Source organism: Silene latifolia, chromosome 10, assembly GCF_048544455.1.
Source record: "Silene latifolia isolate original U9 population chromosome 10, ASM4854445v1, whole genome shotgun sequence".
Lineage (NCBI taxonomy): Eukaryota > Viridiplantae > Streptophyta > Magnoliopsida > Caryophyllales > Caryophyllaceae > Silene > Silene latifolia.
Window position 1 is genome coordinate 134,437,248 of NC_133535.1, and position 14,616 is coordinate 134,451,863.

Consider the following 14,616-nt stretch of genomic DNA (forward strand, 5'->3'; position numbering starts at 1 on the left):
CCAACCAACGTCTCTGCCTCATGTTAAGATCTCTCTGAGTGAAGATATACTTCAAGCTCTTATGATCCGTATAAAAGTTGTAATAGACTACATAGAAGTAGTGTCGCCACAGCTTAAGTGCAAACACCACTGCTGCTAACTCAAGATCGTGAGTCGGATAGTTCGTCTCGTGAACTTTCAACTGACGGGAAGGATAAAACACAACCTTACCCTTCTGCATCAAGACACAATCCAACCCAAACTTTGACGCATCGCAGAAAACATCGAACTCATTGCCCTCTTCTGGTAGAGTCAACACTGGAGCGGTAGTCAACCTCTTCTTCAACTCCTGAAAGGCAGCTTCACAAGCTTCTGTCCAAATGAACTTGAATTCCTTCTTCATTAACTGAGTCATCGGTCTCGCGATCTTAGAGAAGTCATGAACAAACCGACGATAGTACCCAGCTAGTCCAAGAAAACTCCGAACTTCGTTCACATTCTTTGGACTTTCCCACTCAACCACAGCTCGAATCTTCGACGGATCAACCATAACTCCATCGCCAGATATCACATGACCCAAGAAGGTAACTTCCTTTAACCAAAACTCACACTTTGAGAACTTAGCATACCACTTATGCTTACGCAGAGTCTCCAATATAACATGAAGATGACGCTCATGCTCAGCCTCGTCTCTCGAGTAAATCAGTATGTCGTCTATGAACACCACGACACACTTAGCCAAATACTCGCTGAAAGTGCGGTTTATCTGATCCATGAAAACGGAAGGTGCATTTGTCAACCCAAACGGTATCACCACGAATTCATAGTGGCCATACCTCGAACGAAAAGCAGTCTAAGGAATATCCTCTTTCCTAACTGGAATCTGATGGTATCCTAACCTCAGATCGATCATAGAGAACACACTCGCATCACGTAGCTGATCAAACAAATGCTCGATCCTTGGCAAAGGATACTTGTTCTTGATAGTAACCTTATTCAACTCGCGATAGTCGATGCACAACCGCATACTACCATCCTTCTTCTTGACGAACAAAACTGGTGCACCCCACGGCGAAGCACTCGGTCGGATAAAACCCTTATCGATCATCTCCTCAAGTTGTTACTTAAGTTCCTGTAACTCCGCTGGTGCCATACGATATGGAGCTTTCGAAATGGGACCAGTTCTAGGCAACAACTCAATAGAGAACTCTACATCTCGCTCAAGAGGAATACCATGTAGATCCTGAGGAAAGACATCAGGAAACTCCCTAACCACAGGGATATCCTCTAACTTAGGCTCAACTGAAACACCCTGAACACAGCACAGATAGATCTGATGACCCTTTCTACCCATGTTAGCCATCTTCATTGCAGAAACCCACTTAACCGTAGGTGTAACCCTAACACCTTGATAAGAAACCCTTGAACCTGTGGAACTCTTAAGCACGATCTTCTGATCACGACACAGAAACCTAGCATCATAGCGAGATAACCAATCCATACCCAAAATCGCATCAAACTCTCCGAGTTTGAATTGGACGAGATCGGCAGGAAGGATCGCCCCTGCGATACTGACAGGTACGTCCTTGAAAAGAACGAAGCAAGAAACAATCTCACCCGTAAGAAACAATCTCACCCGTAGGAAAGGATTCGAATACAAAAGACATCGATGCGCCCGTATCAAAAAGAACAAAAGCAGATAAAGAGTGAATGAGAAAGGTACCCGTAACCACATCCGGGTTAGCATCTGCTTCAGCACGACTCATAACGAACACTCGACCAGTCTTCGGAGCATCAACCTTTGGCGCTTCCATCTTTGGTTTCTGGGGACAATCAACAGCCTTGTGTCCCAAAGCTCTGCATGTGTAACATGTGATCAGGGTATCAGGAGCATAACTCTTTCCCGGATGGTAAGGCTTTCAGCATTTGTAGCAAGTCATACCCTCTTTCGCTTGACTCTGATTAGGCGGTGTATACGGACGAACCTCGAACTTCTGCTTCTTCTAGGAAGCACTGGGAGAAACATAAGGCCTCTTCACGAACTTACTCTTTGCACTCTCCTCAGCCTCGGTAGCAATAACTGAATCATAGATACTAAGAGCACGATCATAAGTCTGCTGGAAAGAAGTTGAAGGAATACCAGACATAGCAGTCCGGACTTTAGGAGCTAGGTTCTTCTCATAGCGACGATTCCTCGAAACCTCGTCCATAGTTACAGAAGTAACGAAACGTGATAGCTTCACGAACTTGTTGGTGTACTCCTCAATGGTCATGGACCCTTGCTGCAACCGAAGGAACTCCTGCTCCTTCTGCCAGCACATCTGCTCGGGATAAAACATTTTCTTCAGAGCCTCAGAGAAAAGAGCCCAACCATATCCTAGCTGAACTCCCAGACCAGCTTTAGCAAGAGCCCACCAGTTGTCGGCCTCGTCCTTCAGATAATAGGTGGCGATATCCACCATCTGATTCTCAGGACATCCAGTAGCAAGGAACAACTTCTCCATCTCTCGAATCCAAGCCTCCAAAGCAGTAGGATCATTCACACCATCATAAGTCAGAGGACGGTGACGAGCAAAGCGATCAAACACAGTCGGTTGCGGATGGTTGTTTTTGTTGTTGTTGTTGCTGAGGTGGTTGGTGAAACCTTCGGCCATAGATGCCAAAGCGGCCTCTAGTCTCCTGATGCGGTCAGCATTGGTCTCACCATTCGCGTTACGCACCATCTGCAAGAACGAAATCTCGTTATAAGTGGTAGAACCTAAGTACCACTCCAAACAACTACTCATACACTTTACAAACATAAGAAAACAACCAATCCTATTGGTTTCTACTCCATTTACTCTCACTCATTAACTAGGTAATTTATTTTAGTCATCAACTAAGCGAGAGTTTGGAGCGTGTTCGCTCTGATACCAACTCTAACAACCCGGATTATAAAACAAACGAAAAACTTATATAAAGTAAATATCAGAGTACGATACTGATAAAAGGGTCAAGGTGGCGGAAACACCTGACCAATCCGATTCGCTACTAAATCCAAAATAACTAATACATTATTCGAAGGTTCTTAAAACATAAGGCAAACCCCTAATTTATTATTAAGCTCGCTTTGCACATTCCCCAAGCAAGCAACAACCAGTTAGCAACAATCTGAACAACCTGAGAATGGGGGTCGACAATCAGTCGGGAGTAACTAAATGCTCTCCCAGTCATGTTTACAATAATTGAATATAATTAATAATCATTAACAAATGAAATGTAAAACCAGTAAACATGAGAGATCATCTATACTCATGAAAACCCAACAAAGCTTACCATGTCTTATCAACCTTAGACGAGTGCAATCGTGCAAAACTAGACCATATGCAACCACTAGACCATGAACACTTATAAGACTAGTAGCGACAAATGACCCACAACAACCTGAGGCACAAAGCTAGCATTGAAGCATAGCAAACATGGTGACACACAATCCACGGCAACAGAAGGCGCCAAGCTAGCAACAAAGCATAGTGAATAGAGTGAACGCCCGTTAGAGCGTATAACCACTGCCTCTAACTTGCCAGAGCGTATAACCACTGCCTCTAGCTGACGGAGCGTATAACCACTGCCTCCATCGGTGTGGAGCGTATAACCACTGCCTCCACGGTACTATGTATAGTGTATAACCACTACCTATATGTCTAAGACCGGGCCAGACTCTCGGTAAACCGAACGACACTCGGGACCCAGAGCGTATAACCACTGTCTCTGGCCACCCCCGAACATATACCAAAATAAATCCCGCATCAACGGGTGGCGTTGGTTCATTCCGATAGTATATAACTGATACTACCGTCATCTATTCAAACCAGCCAACAAACAAATGCACAATATAACTGACTGTACTAACATGCGTGAACAACATCACGACTCAACCCATAGAATAGTATAACTGACCATCCTACTTATCATATGAACAAGAGTAACCAAAGATATATGCAAACACAAGAACATAACACTTTGAACACAATACAACATATGAAACAACTATAAGCAACCAATGTTATAGTAACTTCAGCTATAACCTTAACATTAACCATTCGATATTATAGTAACCCTAACCATAACATAGACTCTGGATGCGAGGTTATAGTAACCTCGACTATAACTTCAACATATATAACTTGAAGTTATACTTACCTCAACTATAACTTTGACACGAAACTCAAGTTATACTAGTTCCAACCATAACCTTGAGGCATAAATCTCAGGGTACGTTAGTTCCAACTATAACCTTAACTTGTATTTCAATGTTATAGTAGCTTCAGCCATAACTAGAGTAACTACCCAAAGTTGTATTAACTTTAGCTATAATAATTGAATCATCATCAAGGTTACACTAGCTTTAGCTATAACTTTGGAGAGGACTCTTGGCCGCCTACTATGCCGCCACTAGGGTTTGATTCGTAAACCCTAATTGTGCTCACGACACCCATAATAAACATGTAAACAATTTATGAGACATAATTAAAGCACTAAATCATATACGTACATGCGAAAAACATAATTATCATGACAATAAACAACCAAACATGTACTAATCATACAAATCAATCATTACATCACATTAATTACATCAATTGGCAGAAACAAAATTAAAAGAAAACACCTAGTTACCTTATTAAGTAAACTAAACCCTAGAGATCGTCTTCAACTATATAAACGTCTTCTCCAGGTCCAGTCTACACGCCTTTATTGAAATCATCCACGTGCGAAAGATAACGAATCTAATAAATATACTAACTAACTAACTAACTAACTAACTAACTAACTATATATATATATATATATATATATATATATATATATATATATATATATATATATGTATATATACATATATATATATTGCATCAAGTGAGTCTAGGTATCTTAGGTGAGTCTAGCATTTTAATCTCATCCATTAGATCTACTCCTAATCAACGGTTGAGATTAAATCTCAAAAATTATAATTAGACTATATAAGGCTCGATTTCACGCTAACCTTACAATTACATTTCACTTTCTCTCTTCATTCACACTCTTTCTCTCTCTCTACTAATTTCCCTCTTTTTTTCTTCGTTCTCGCATAAAACAAATCCAGCAAAAAAATATACACAAATAATTTTACTTTTCAATTCATCATTCAATTATTTCTACAGTTCAATCGTTCTCGATTTTTGCTTTATGGTTGATACTCCTATGGATGCCGATTCTCTTGAAAATAGTTTGCGCGCAGTAATCGCTTTTGTTTTTGCTTTATCCTTTTCTTTGATTATAATCGTTATTGTTTTTCCTGTCAAATTTGATTAGAATCGTTGTTTTCTCTCTTGAATTTGCAATTTCGCTTTATCCTTTGCTTTCATGATAATCGTTGTTGTTTTCCGTCATATTCGATCGAATTTGATTATAATCTATGTTTTTGCTGCAAATTCGCTTTTTCCTTTGCTTTGCTTCTAATCGTCCTAGTTTTCTCCGTCAAATTAGATCGGATTTGATTATAATCGTTGTTTTCTTTCTTGAATTTGCAATTTCGCTTTATCCTTTGCTTTCATTATCATCGGTGTTGTTCTCCATCAAATTCGATCGAATTTGATTTGTAATCGTGTTTCTCTGCAAATTTGCTTTATTCTTTCCATAGATTAAAATCGTCCTTGGTTTTCCCGTTGAAATTAGCAATACGCTGCTACGCTGATATTAATTTTGCAAAACATTTCAATACTCCTTTGCTTTTCAACTCTTCTCTCTGCTCCACCTGTGTGAATATTCCCTTCTTCATTGTCAATGCTAATGTCACCACATTGTAGCAGATCTCACATTATTCTTGTAACATTCATTAGTTTCTCATTGCAGTACCACTGTGTGCATATTTACGTACTCTTGTCAATGCTTATGTCGAATCGAATTTGAAATAATTGTGAAATAGTGTTACTATATAATTGTGTAAGTGTGTTACAGTAATAGTGAAACTGTATTATAATATTTTTATAATTGTATTATGTTAATTTAGTTTCTTCTTTTGATGAAGTTGTTTCATTATAATGATCATTTATTATAGATAAACATTAGAGAAGTGATTTGTTGTTTCAATGTTTACATATATGCCATATGAAAAAGAATTGAACTCCGTATGAATAATGGCTATTATTATATCTTTGTGAAGTTTAAGCTTGTAGGAGGAGGATACCTCTATTGTTATTCATTTCATTTGAAAGTTTGAGTAGTTAGTTTAAAGGCTATTAGCTCAAATGGGAGAGCAATGTGCAAAACTTGTACAAAGGTATGGGTTCGAATCCCATATAGCCTATTTAGTTACTTTAATATTGTATTGTCAAGTTTTCAAATAGACCATATAGTCTAATGTTGTTTATTGTATGCGGTTCCTCATATTTTTAATACAACCATTAATCCTTGTTCTGTCGCGTTATAGTAATTGTGTTACTGTAACATCAGTCACTCATCAGAGTAATATAGTGTTAATGTAACATTGTTACAGTAACATTGCTACTGTAACATTGCTACAGTAACATTGTTACAGTAACATTGTTACAGTAACATTGTTACAATAACATTGCTACTGTAACATCATTTATTCATTATAGTAATACCTAATTTGCTAATCGTAATTATGTTAAATGACAACAATGTTACAATAATAATTATTTAGTTCGTTTATTATATAAGACGGTGTATAATGTAGCTCTAAAATGTAATGGTAGAGATTAATTTTTCTCATCTAGAAAGTAACAAGTATTACTGTAACATCATTTACTCATTAAAGTAATAATGATACAGTAATTATGTTATTGTAACAATATTGATTCATCAAAGTATCACTAAAACAATGTTAAAAGTTCAAACTTAAATTATTTGCACAGTAAAAGGCAATTGAATACACAGTAGTCAAACTGATCCTGATATGCTAAAATGATTTTCAATACTCCATTACAGTAATGTGAAAAGTTTACAGCAAGTATACATCATAATCACACATAACGTTAAAAGTCTCTAATGACATTTTAGCTTCAAGAACGTTTCATTTTTTACTCATATCTTCATGATTGATTTGTCAACGTCATTCTCTTCTTTGTATACACCGTCTCTTTGCGCGACTTGTTTTATGTTGTTTTATTCTCAAACCTTCTTCTTCAAAATTCCTGACATTCAAAATAAAACATTCGACCATTAATAATTAAAATATATGTGAAATCCGATGGTCCATAATTAGTGATCAACATCTCTTGTGAGTTAATAACAATGTTATACCAACAAATTTAATTGAGTTAAATCATACAATATCAAATATACAATGTTGTAATAATATTTCAGGTTCAGTTCAACAGTAACTAACGATTCCTCAATAATAATTACATCATGGCATGTAGTAATAATGTTACAGTAACAATGTTACAGTAATATTATTACAGTGTTATAGTGAAAATGCAACAATAATAATAATGTTACAGTAACAATGTTACAGTAATAGGTGTCGAGTATTTTACAAAAGTTAATTTGATAAATCGCAATTTAACAAGAACAAAATAAAACGAACATTATTACTGAATTTTATCATGTCTTAACCCTAATTTTTTCGCACAAACAACTGGAAAACATAAAATCGACATTAACATCATGAAGAACAACAACAACAACAACAACAACAACAACAACAACAACAACAACAACAACAACAACAACAACAACAACAACAACAACAACAACAACAACAACAACAACAACAACAACAACAACAACAACAACAACAACAACAACAACAACAACAACGGGAATTAATTTCTCAATTTCTATGTTCGAAAAAGCGAACATACAATCAATTGTCAGTTTATGTATATAATTCTAGATCTAGAACAACAACAATCAAATTAAACCTAATTTTTTGGCGAAAATCAATTATTCAGTTCGAGCAAAATATTAACCCTAGATCTAGAAGAACAACAATCAAATTGAACATTTTCTTCATATAATTCAAAATCGACAATAACAACTTACAAATTAAATTTTAAATTGTGTGATAACATTACACACAATAAAACAATTTCTAAAAAATTCGCATAAAGATAATCGATTTATACCTCTTTATTATGTTGAAACGGAAGTATTAGACTCACGATTGAACAACTTGAAGATCTTAAGTTGATGTTTTTGAAGATTTATTGAGGAATTTGGTTGCTTTTGGACGTTTTTTTTCCTGGTAAGAGAGAGTTTAGACAGAAAGTTGTTTTTTCAGGTTCACCAATTAATGTGCTTTAACTGACTAGAGAGAGAGCGAGGGATTTTTAGAGAGAGAGAAACAGAGTTGTTAAATATGAGAAGTATCGTTTGACTTCCTCTTTTAATATTCAGCGCGCAAATTTTTAGGACACGTGGAGCAATGAGGCGCGTTGGATCTTTAGATCCAATGGCTGAGATTAATAGGACGGACTCACCTAAGATGCTAGACTCACCGGATGCTCACTCTATATATATATATATATATATATATATATATAACTATGTGAAAACATAAAACTTACGAAGAAGATAGATAAATCCAAGAAGTAGGATCGATCTAAGCACGAAAGATGATGAAGGAGGAGGAAGGAGGCACACGAAAACCCTAAAAGAGGGGTAGGGCGTGCGACACAAAGAAGGAGAGAAGAAGGGAGAGATTAGGGTTAGGGTTTTGTGAGAAAAGAGAAGCAAGGGTTTGATTTCCCTTCTTATTTATAGAGAAGCTTATGGGTTTATTCTAAGCTTAGGCCCAAAACTCACCCATCTACACCAAGAAACACGTAAGACCCAAGGAAGGAGCGGGTCTTCACCGTTTTCGAGCCCAAAAGACAAGAGACGGATATTTTCCCGGAAAATAAAATATAAAATATGGGAAAATAAAATTAAAGAATTATGTTATGGAAATTAGGGGTGTTACATATCGAAACAAGCTACAATTTAGGTACCATGCCTAACTATATCTCAAATGAAAAGTAGATAATTGCTTTAATCATGTTTTATGTTAGTGGAAAATTTAAATGCCAGACAAATTTTATAACAGAAACTACCTCCAACTACAATGTAAAGATTCAATTATATCGTAATGAAAGTGAACTTGCGATACCATATCATACTCTTTTTGGTGCAGATAAAAGTCATCACTTTATTGTTCCCCATACTAACAAAGTACAATACTTTGGTTTTATAATCTCTAGGTTTTGACACCTTTTAAACATTAATTGAACTTATTCAAAGAATTTCTCTTCTTACCCCATTAAGTGGATATCAAGTATCTACCTAATTCGTTGGTTAAAGAGATGAAAAAGTAATAACCTTCTCTGATTGAAATTGTATTCGACCATACACTTCAAAGTGTAAATAGGGCGAATATGTTGCTCTATTCATAATCATTTTCCAGAAAAAGTCATGAATTAACTTGCTTTGAATACAAGATTCGCATACACTAAAAGATTCTCAATCAAATGGATTGGGAGACTAGTCAAAACTAGTTTCTAAATGTGATTTTCAATCGAGAATTGAGAAATGATTGGGGTCACCAATCTAGAGTCTTTTATATATGACATTTATTTCAAGTTTGAATATATTTACCTTGATTTGTATGGTCTCACAAACTTAATCGTGGTATGTAAGGGCACAACGCTTGTTTTAGTTGCATAATAGAGAAACCCCTTGCGTTTTATACAAAAACTTGAATTATATTCTTATTTGGAGTTAGTGTACATCATAACAATTATTGAGGTACATTTCTAAATACAAAACTAAAATGAGAACATTACAACATTTATATGTTCATGGATGAAATGACAACTACCCTAGTTCTATTCATGCAAATTTCTGAACTTATTCTTGTTAGTCGTCACACGATAATGCCAAATATTATGACGAAATCCACAAATCTGTATCAAATACTCATGATGTGGCAATGGGCAAGAATGCAATGTCAATGTCATATATATTCAAGAAGGAATATGTTTGAGTCACACGACCAACTTCCTTGATCTTTACTTATTTGGGGTTTGTCTCTATTTTAGTGTCTATCACTTTCTCTTTCGAGCCTAGTTCTATCCTTAACAATTAAGATAGGTACTTACTTCTTATTGCTCCCACTGACTTCAAGAATTTCTACTTGATGAAGACTTATCTTCATATAAATTCCTAGTTAATCCTTCATAAGGTTAATTCTATTGTGATATTTACCAATTTAACATTGTCATGTTCTTAATAACGTAAATGCTTGATGACAAGTTGTTTAGTTTGAGCAATAAGATTCTTGAACCGTGGATGCATAGAAGATTTCATCAAAATATATTTTGATTAATCATTACTTCTATTCACACATCTTCACAAGAAATCATACATAGGCCTGTTAGGAATTTGAGATGCTAATCTTATATGACATAGGACAATTCCTATGGAGTTCTATAAAATAGAACGATTCCTATGGAACTAGTCCATGCCCTATTTAAACGGTTCATTTGAGGATTTATAAAGATATTCTATTTGTCGTTAGTAATTGTGGTTTAGCGGAGACTCGTGTTATAATCGAAATGATATCGTATATGATAAGGAGTAATGAAATAGAACAACATCAAAAATAACGAAATAGTAGGAAAATAAAACATTCATCGTTATATTTAGAGAAAATTGTTGATTACAGCCTTTTAAAAATCACTTTTTGAAAATTACAGCCTTATATAATTTTTTTTGAAAATTACATCCAAAATATTACTTTTCTTCTAAAATTGCACCAACTTGAGGTTTTCGGTGAATTTTGATGATGTTTTTATGATGTTTGGGGTGATTAATTGGTTTGTGTCAAGGAGAGGTAAGAAATATGGGTAAGTAGGCTCTCAAATAATAAAGGGTACATCATAAAAACATCATCAAAAATCACCAAAAACCTCAAGTTGGTGCAATTTTAGAAGAAAAGTAATATTTTGGATGTAATTTTCAAAAAAAATTATATAAGGCTGTAATTTTCAAAAAGTGATTTTTAAAAGGCTGTAATCAACAATTTTCTCCATATATAAAGCATTTTAGCATGTTTTAGCATTTTATATAATGACCTCCACCCAATTATATAAATGATTTCGAGATCCAAATCCATACTATCTCGATTGTGGGACAACGGTCCCTCTACAACCTGTACTAAAACAATTTGGTGGGTTAACTCGTTTAACCGATTCTACACTTAGAACTCTCGGTCGATGAAATTACATTAAGTTCATCTTTAGCCCGAACCTATTGGGACAACAGTCCCTCTAATAATTTCGTTGAGATCAACCAAATTTCGAAATGTAATAACATTTTATTACCCCAGTTACCCAACGTTAAAAGAAAGCATCCCGGTATAATATTTCAATACCGTATTGTACCCCTAATAAATTGGGATTCATGGGTTCCTATTATATGGTACGACTATGTCTCAATCTTAATAACGTGAGAGGTCGAGTCAATTTATTATCTATCAAATTTAAGTGAAATAAATATTCGAACTAACGATAATTATAATTGACACGGTTGAATACTCGATATGATATGCATGTGTTGGTTATGGTGATTTAGCAATGCATGCAACATATAAAGGAAAAATCCAAAGCAATAAATAAATTTTCTAGTATGGCCTTCCTAAAATAGAAAATCTAATATTCTATTTACAAATTCGGAAACCAACTCCATTGGTCCCTTGAACTTCAAGTGACACACTTCCCAAGGACTCCGTCTTGATCGGAACGCCTTTCCGATGGGAACCGTCTTGAAGGAACGGTTGACTTCCCTTCTTTCCGGAGCACTAGAGCAAGAAACCAGTCAATCGAGTATTTTCTTTGTCGTCAACTCTTTTTCTTCAACAGTACACTGTTCATCAGTAGTATTTACCTCCTTCGGGTCTGATTTCAACAATTTTGGTTCCTCATATGAACGAATGCTTCTCAAATTTATTAAATTCATCGTCTCGTGTGGATTCTTATCAGCTTGTGACGGTAAATGACCCAGTTTCCTTGTGGACTGGTTCGCGGCTAACTGGGCAACTTAAGTTTCAAGTGACTTGATGGAGCATCTTTTTGCTGGTCACTCAGTTGCCATTGCTTTGTCAAAGACTGCAGCTTGTCTTTAACTCACCTATCTCACTTACTCCACCTGAATATGATGCACCTTGGTTCGGTGTAGGAAAGGAAGGAGGCTTCTGAAAGCCTTTTTGAGCCTTATGAGGAGGGATATATGGCTGTTGCTGCTGTGGAGGAGGGGTAGGATTGAGCACATTTTGACTTGTCCACCTCAAATTGGATGGACTGCCCCTTGGTTACTATATTAAGAACCCCATCCTTGCCTGTATTGTTGAAAAGCAAGGACATGTTCCTTCTCTGTAAGACAGCCAACAACAGTATGACCGTCGTTGCTCCCACACCTCTCACATATGACGTTTTCCCTCTAGTAAGAAAATGGACCGTCTGAGGCTCCCCAGCATAATGCAGCTCCAATTTATCAAAACGAGCATTCATGGCTTCCAGCTGAGCCATGACTTCCTTATCAACCGCGTGAACTGTTCGAATACCATCCCTCGGGTTCCCATACTCGGCACAATGGGTCGCCATCTCCTCAATAATCGCCCATCCCTTATCATCATCAGTATTCTTTTGAAATCTTCCGTTGGATGAGGCATCAAGTATGGCTCTGTGGTCATCGTACAGCCCATTGTAGAACTAATTGGACAGAAACCATGGATCAAAACCATGGTGAGGAAGAGCCCTCACCAACCTCTTGAACCAGCACCAAGCTTCATAGAAAGTTTCATCAGGTGCTTGCTTGAAACTAGTGATCTTTGCCCTCAGCTGATTAGTGCGCTGCGGAGGGAAATATCTCTTATAAAAAGCAAGAGCAAGGGTCTCCCAGTTAGTAACCCCTACGGCCGCGCGGTCCAAATCAGTCAGCCACTCCCTGGCTGAGTCAGTCAAAGAAAAAGGAAACAGCACCTCCTTAATCTTGTCTTGAGTTACCCCCTTCATGGCGGGGATAGTAGAACAGTAGTCCGTAAAGACCTCCATATGCTTCCTCGGGTCTTCACCTGCCACACCTCTAAAGAGATTTCTCTCCACTAGATTGGTATAGGACGGACGGATGTCAAAAGTATTTCCATCCTCAGTCTGGAGATTGAAACCTTTGGGAATAGATGATGCTTTAGGCTCCGAATGACTTGCAATATTCGGCATCTTTACTGGTTGGTTTACAGAACTGAGATTATCTTCTCCTAAAGATTGATCTTCTATAAATAGGAAATTCTGAAGTTCGGGTTCGAAAGTACTCAAGTCTTCCTTTCGTGATTCTCTTTGCAGACGGAGTCTATGCCTAAACAATCTCTCTAGCTCAGAATCAGTTGAAACTAACTCCAACCTATCTGACCTGGGCATACACAACACTGAAAGAAAATAAATAAGAACTGTCTCAAGGAATAAAAATTCCCTGAGACGGATAAAATAAACGAAATAAAAATAGATAGGGCAATTGCCTCCCCGGCAACGGCGCCAAAATTTGACAGGGCTGTCGTATACCTATCAAAAATAACTAACTAAACTAACTATATAGCTAGGGAAGTCAGGTCGATCTCCTCAGGGAGGCAAGTTATCTGTAATGAGTCCGTCTATTTGGTCACAAAATGGGGGGGGGGGGGTTTATATTGGACTTTCTAAACCAAAAGGTATAAAAGAAAGAGAAGCAAGGGAAGAGCAGTGAAGGCAGAAAATATAGATAAACTATCAATAGAGAAGGGACATGTCAGGATTTCGGTTCACTACGGTAGTCCAGTGACTCAACTGTAAACAACTTAGATAAATTACTGCGAGATGGATATGGAAAGGTCCTTCTGGTCCACTTTCTACCCTAGATTCCCACTAACTTAACTTTCGTCCTCGTCAGGGTAGTCTACTGTTCACAGCAGGCCTATTTAGTCCAATCTTCCGATCCAGGATTAAAATTAACCAGATTAAAAGGGTGACTCAGAAGCGTGCACTCAACTAAGTCGGTAAATACAGTTATATTGCTATGGGGACAGAGTCTCACAATTAATTCATCTAACCTATTTACTATATCGTCACATTTCTACCATAGATCCCCTAATCCTAACATGAAACAAATTAGCTACTCATGCTATTAATATCGTCAAAACTAATAAGAAAGAATAAACCAACATTAAACATAATGAAACAATAATTAACTTGCATAAAAGATATTAGGGCAGAAAATTAAAGGAACAAAACGAGTAATTAAGATGAATAAATGAAAGATTAAGAATAAAAGAGAGTAAGGGATTACAATCGCAAGAATCCGGCGTAAAGAACAACTAAATCCGAGCGAGAAAATCCGAAAGCAAAAGTTACAGTGAAAGAGAGAAAGCAACGTAGTGCTTACAGTGAAAGATGAATGATAAGATAAAAACTGAATGCTAATGACCTAGTTATTATGCGTTTAAATAGAAAAATTACTAAGTCCACTAACGAAAAACAAGTTCACGGACTAATTAAAGCCCATGAAAGAACAAAACCACTCGATCGAGCAGTCTGAAACAGCTCGGTCGAGTACTTCTCCAGGCAATCTACTCGATCGAGTAGA

General features: G+C 36.7%; 1 non-coding gene across 1 annotated transcript; it reads left to right on the top strand.

Moving 5' to 3' along the window:
* Positions 1-12,738: 12,738 nt before the first annotated feature.
* Positions 12,739-12,844, top strand: LOC141609780 (small nucleolar RNA R71). The gene has a single exon (XR_012527691.1). It is a non-coding gene; the product is annotated as a small nucleolar RNA R71 (small nucleolar RNA).
* Positions 12,845-14,616: the final 1,772 nt, after the last annotated feature.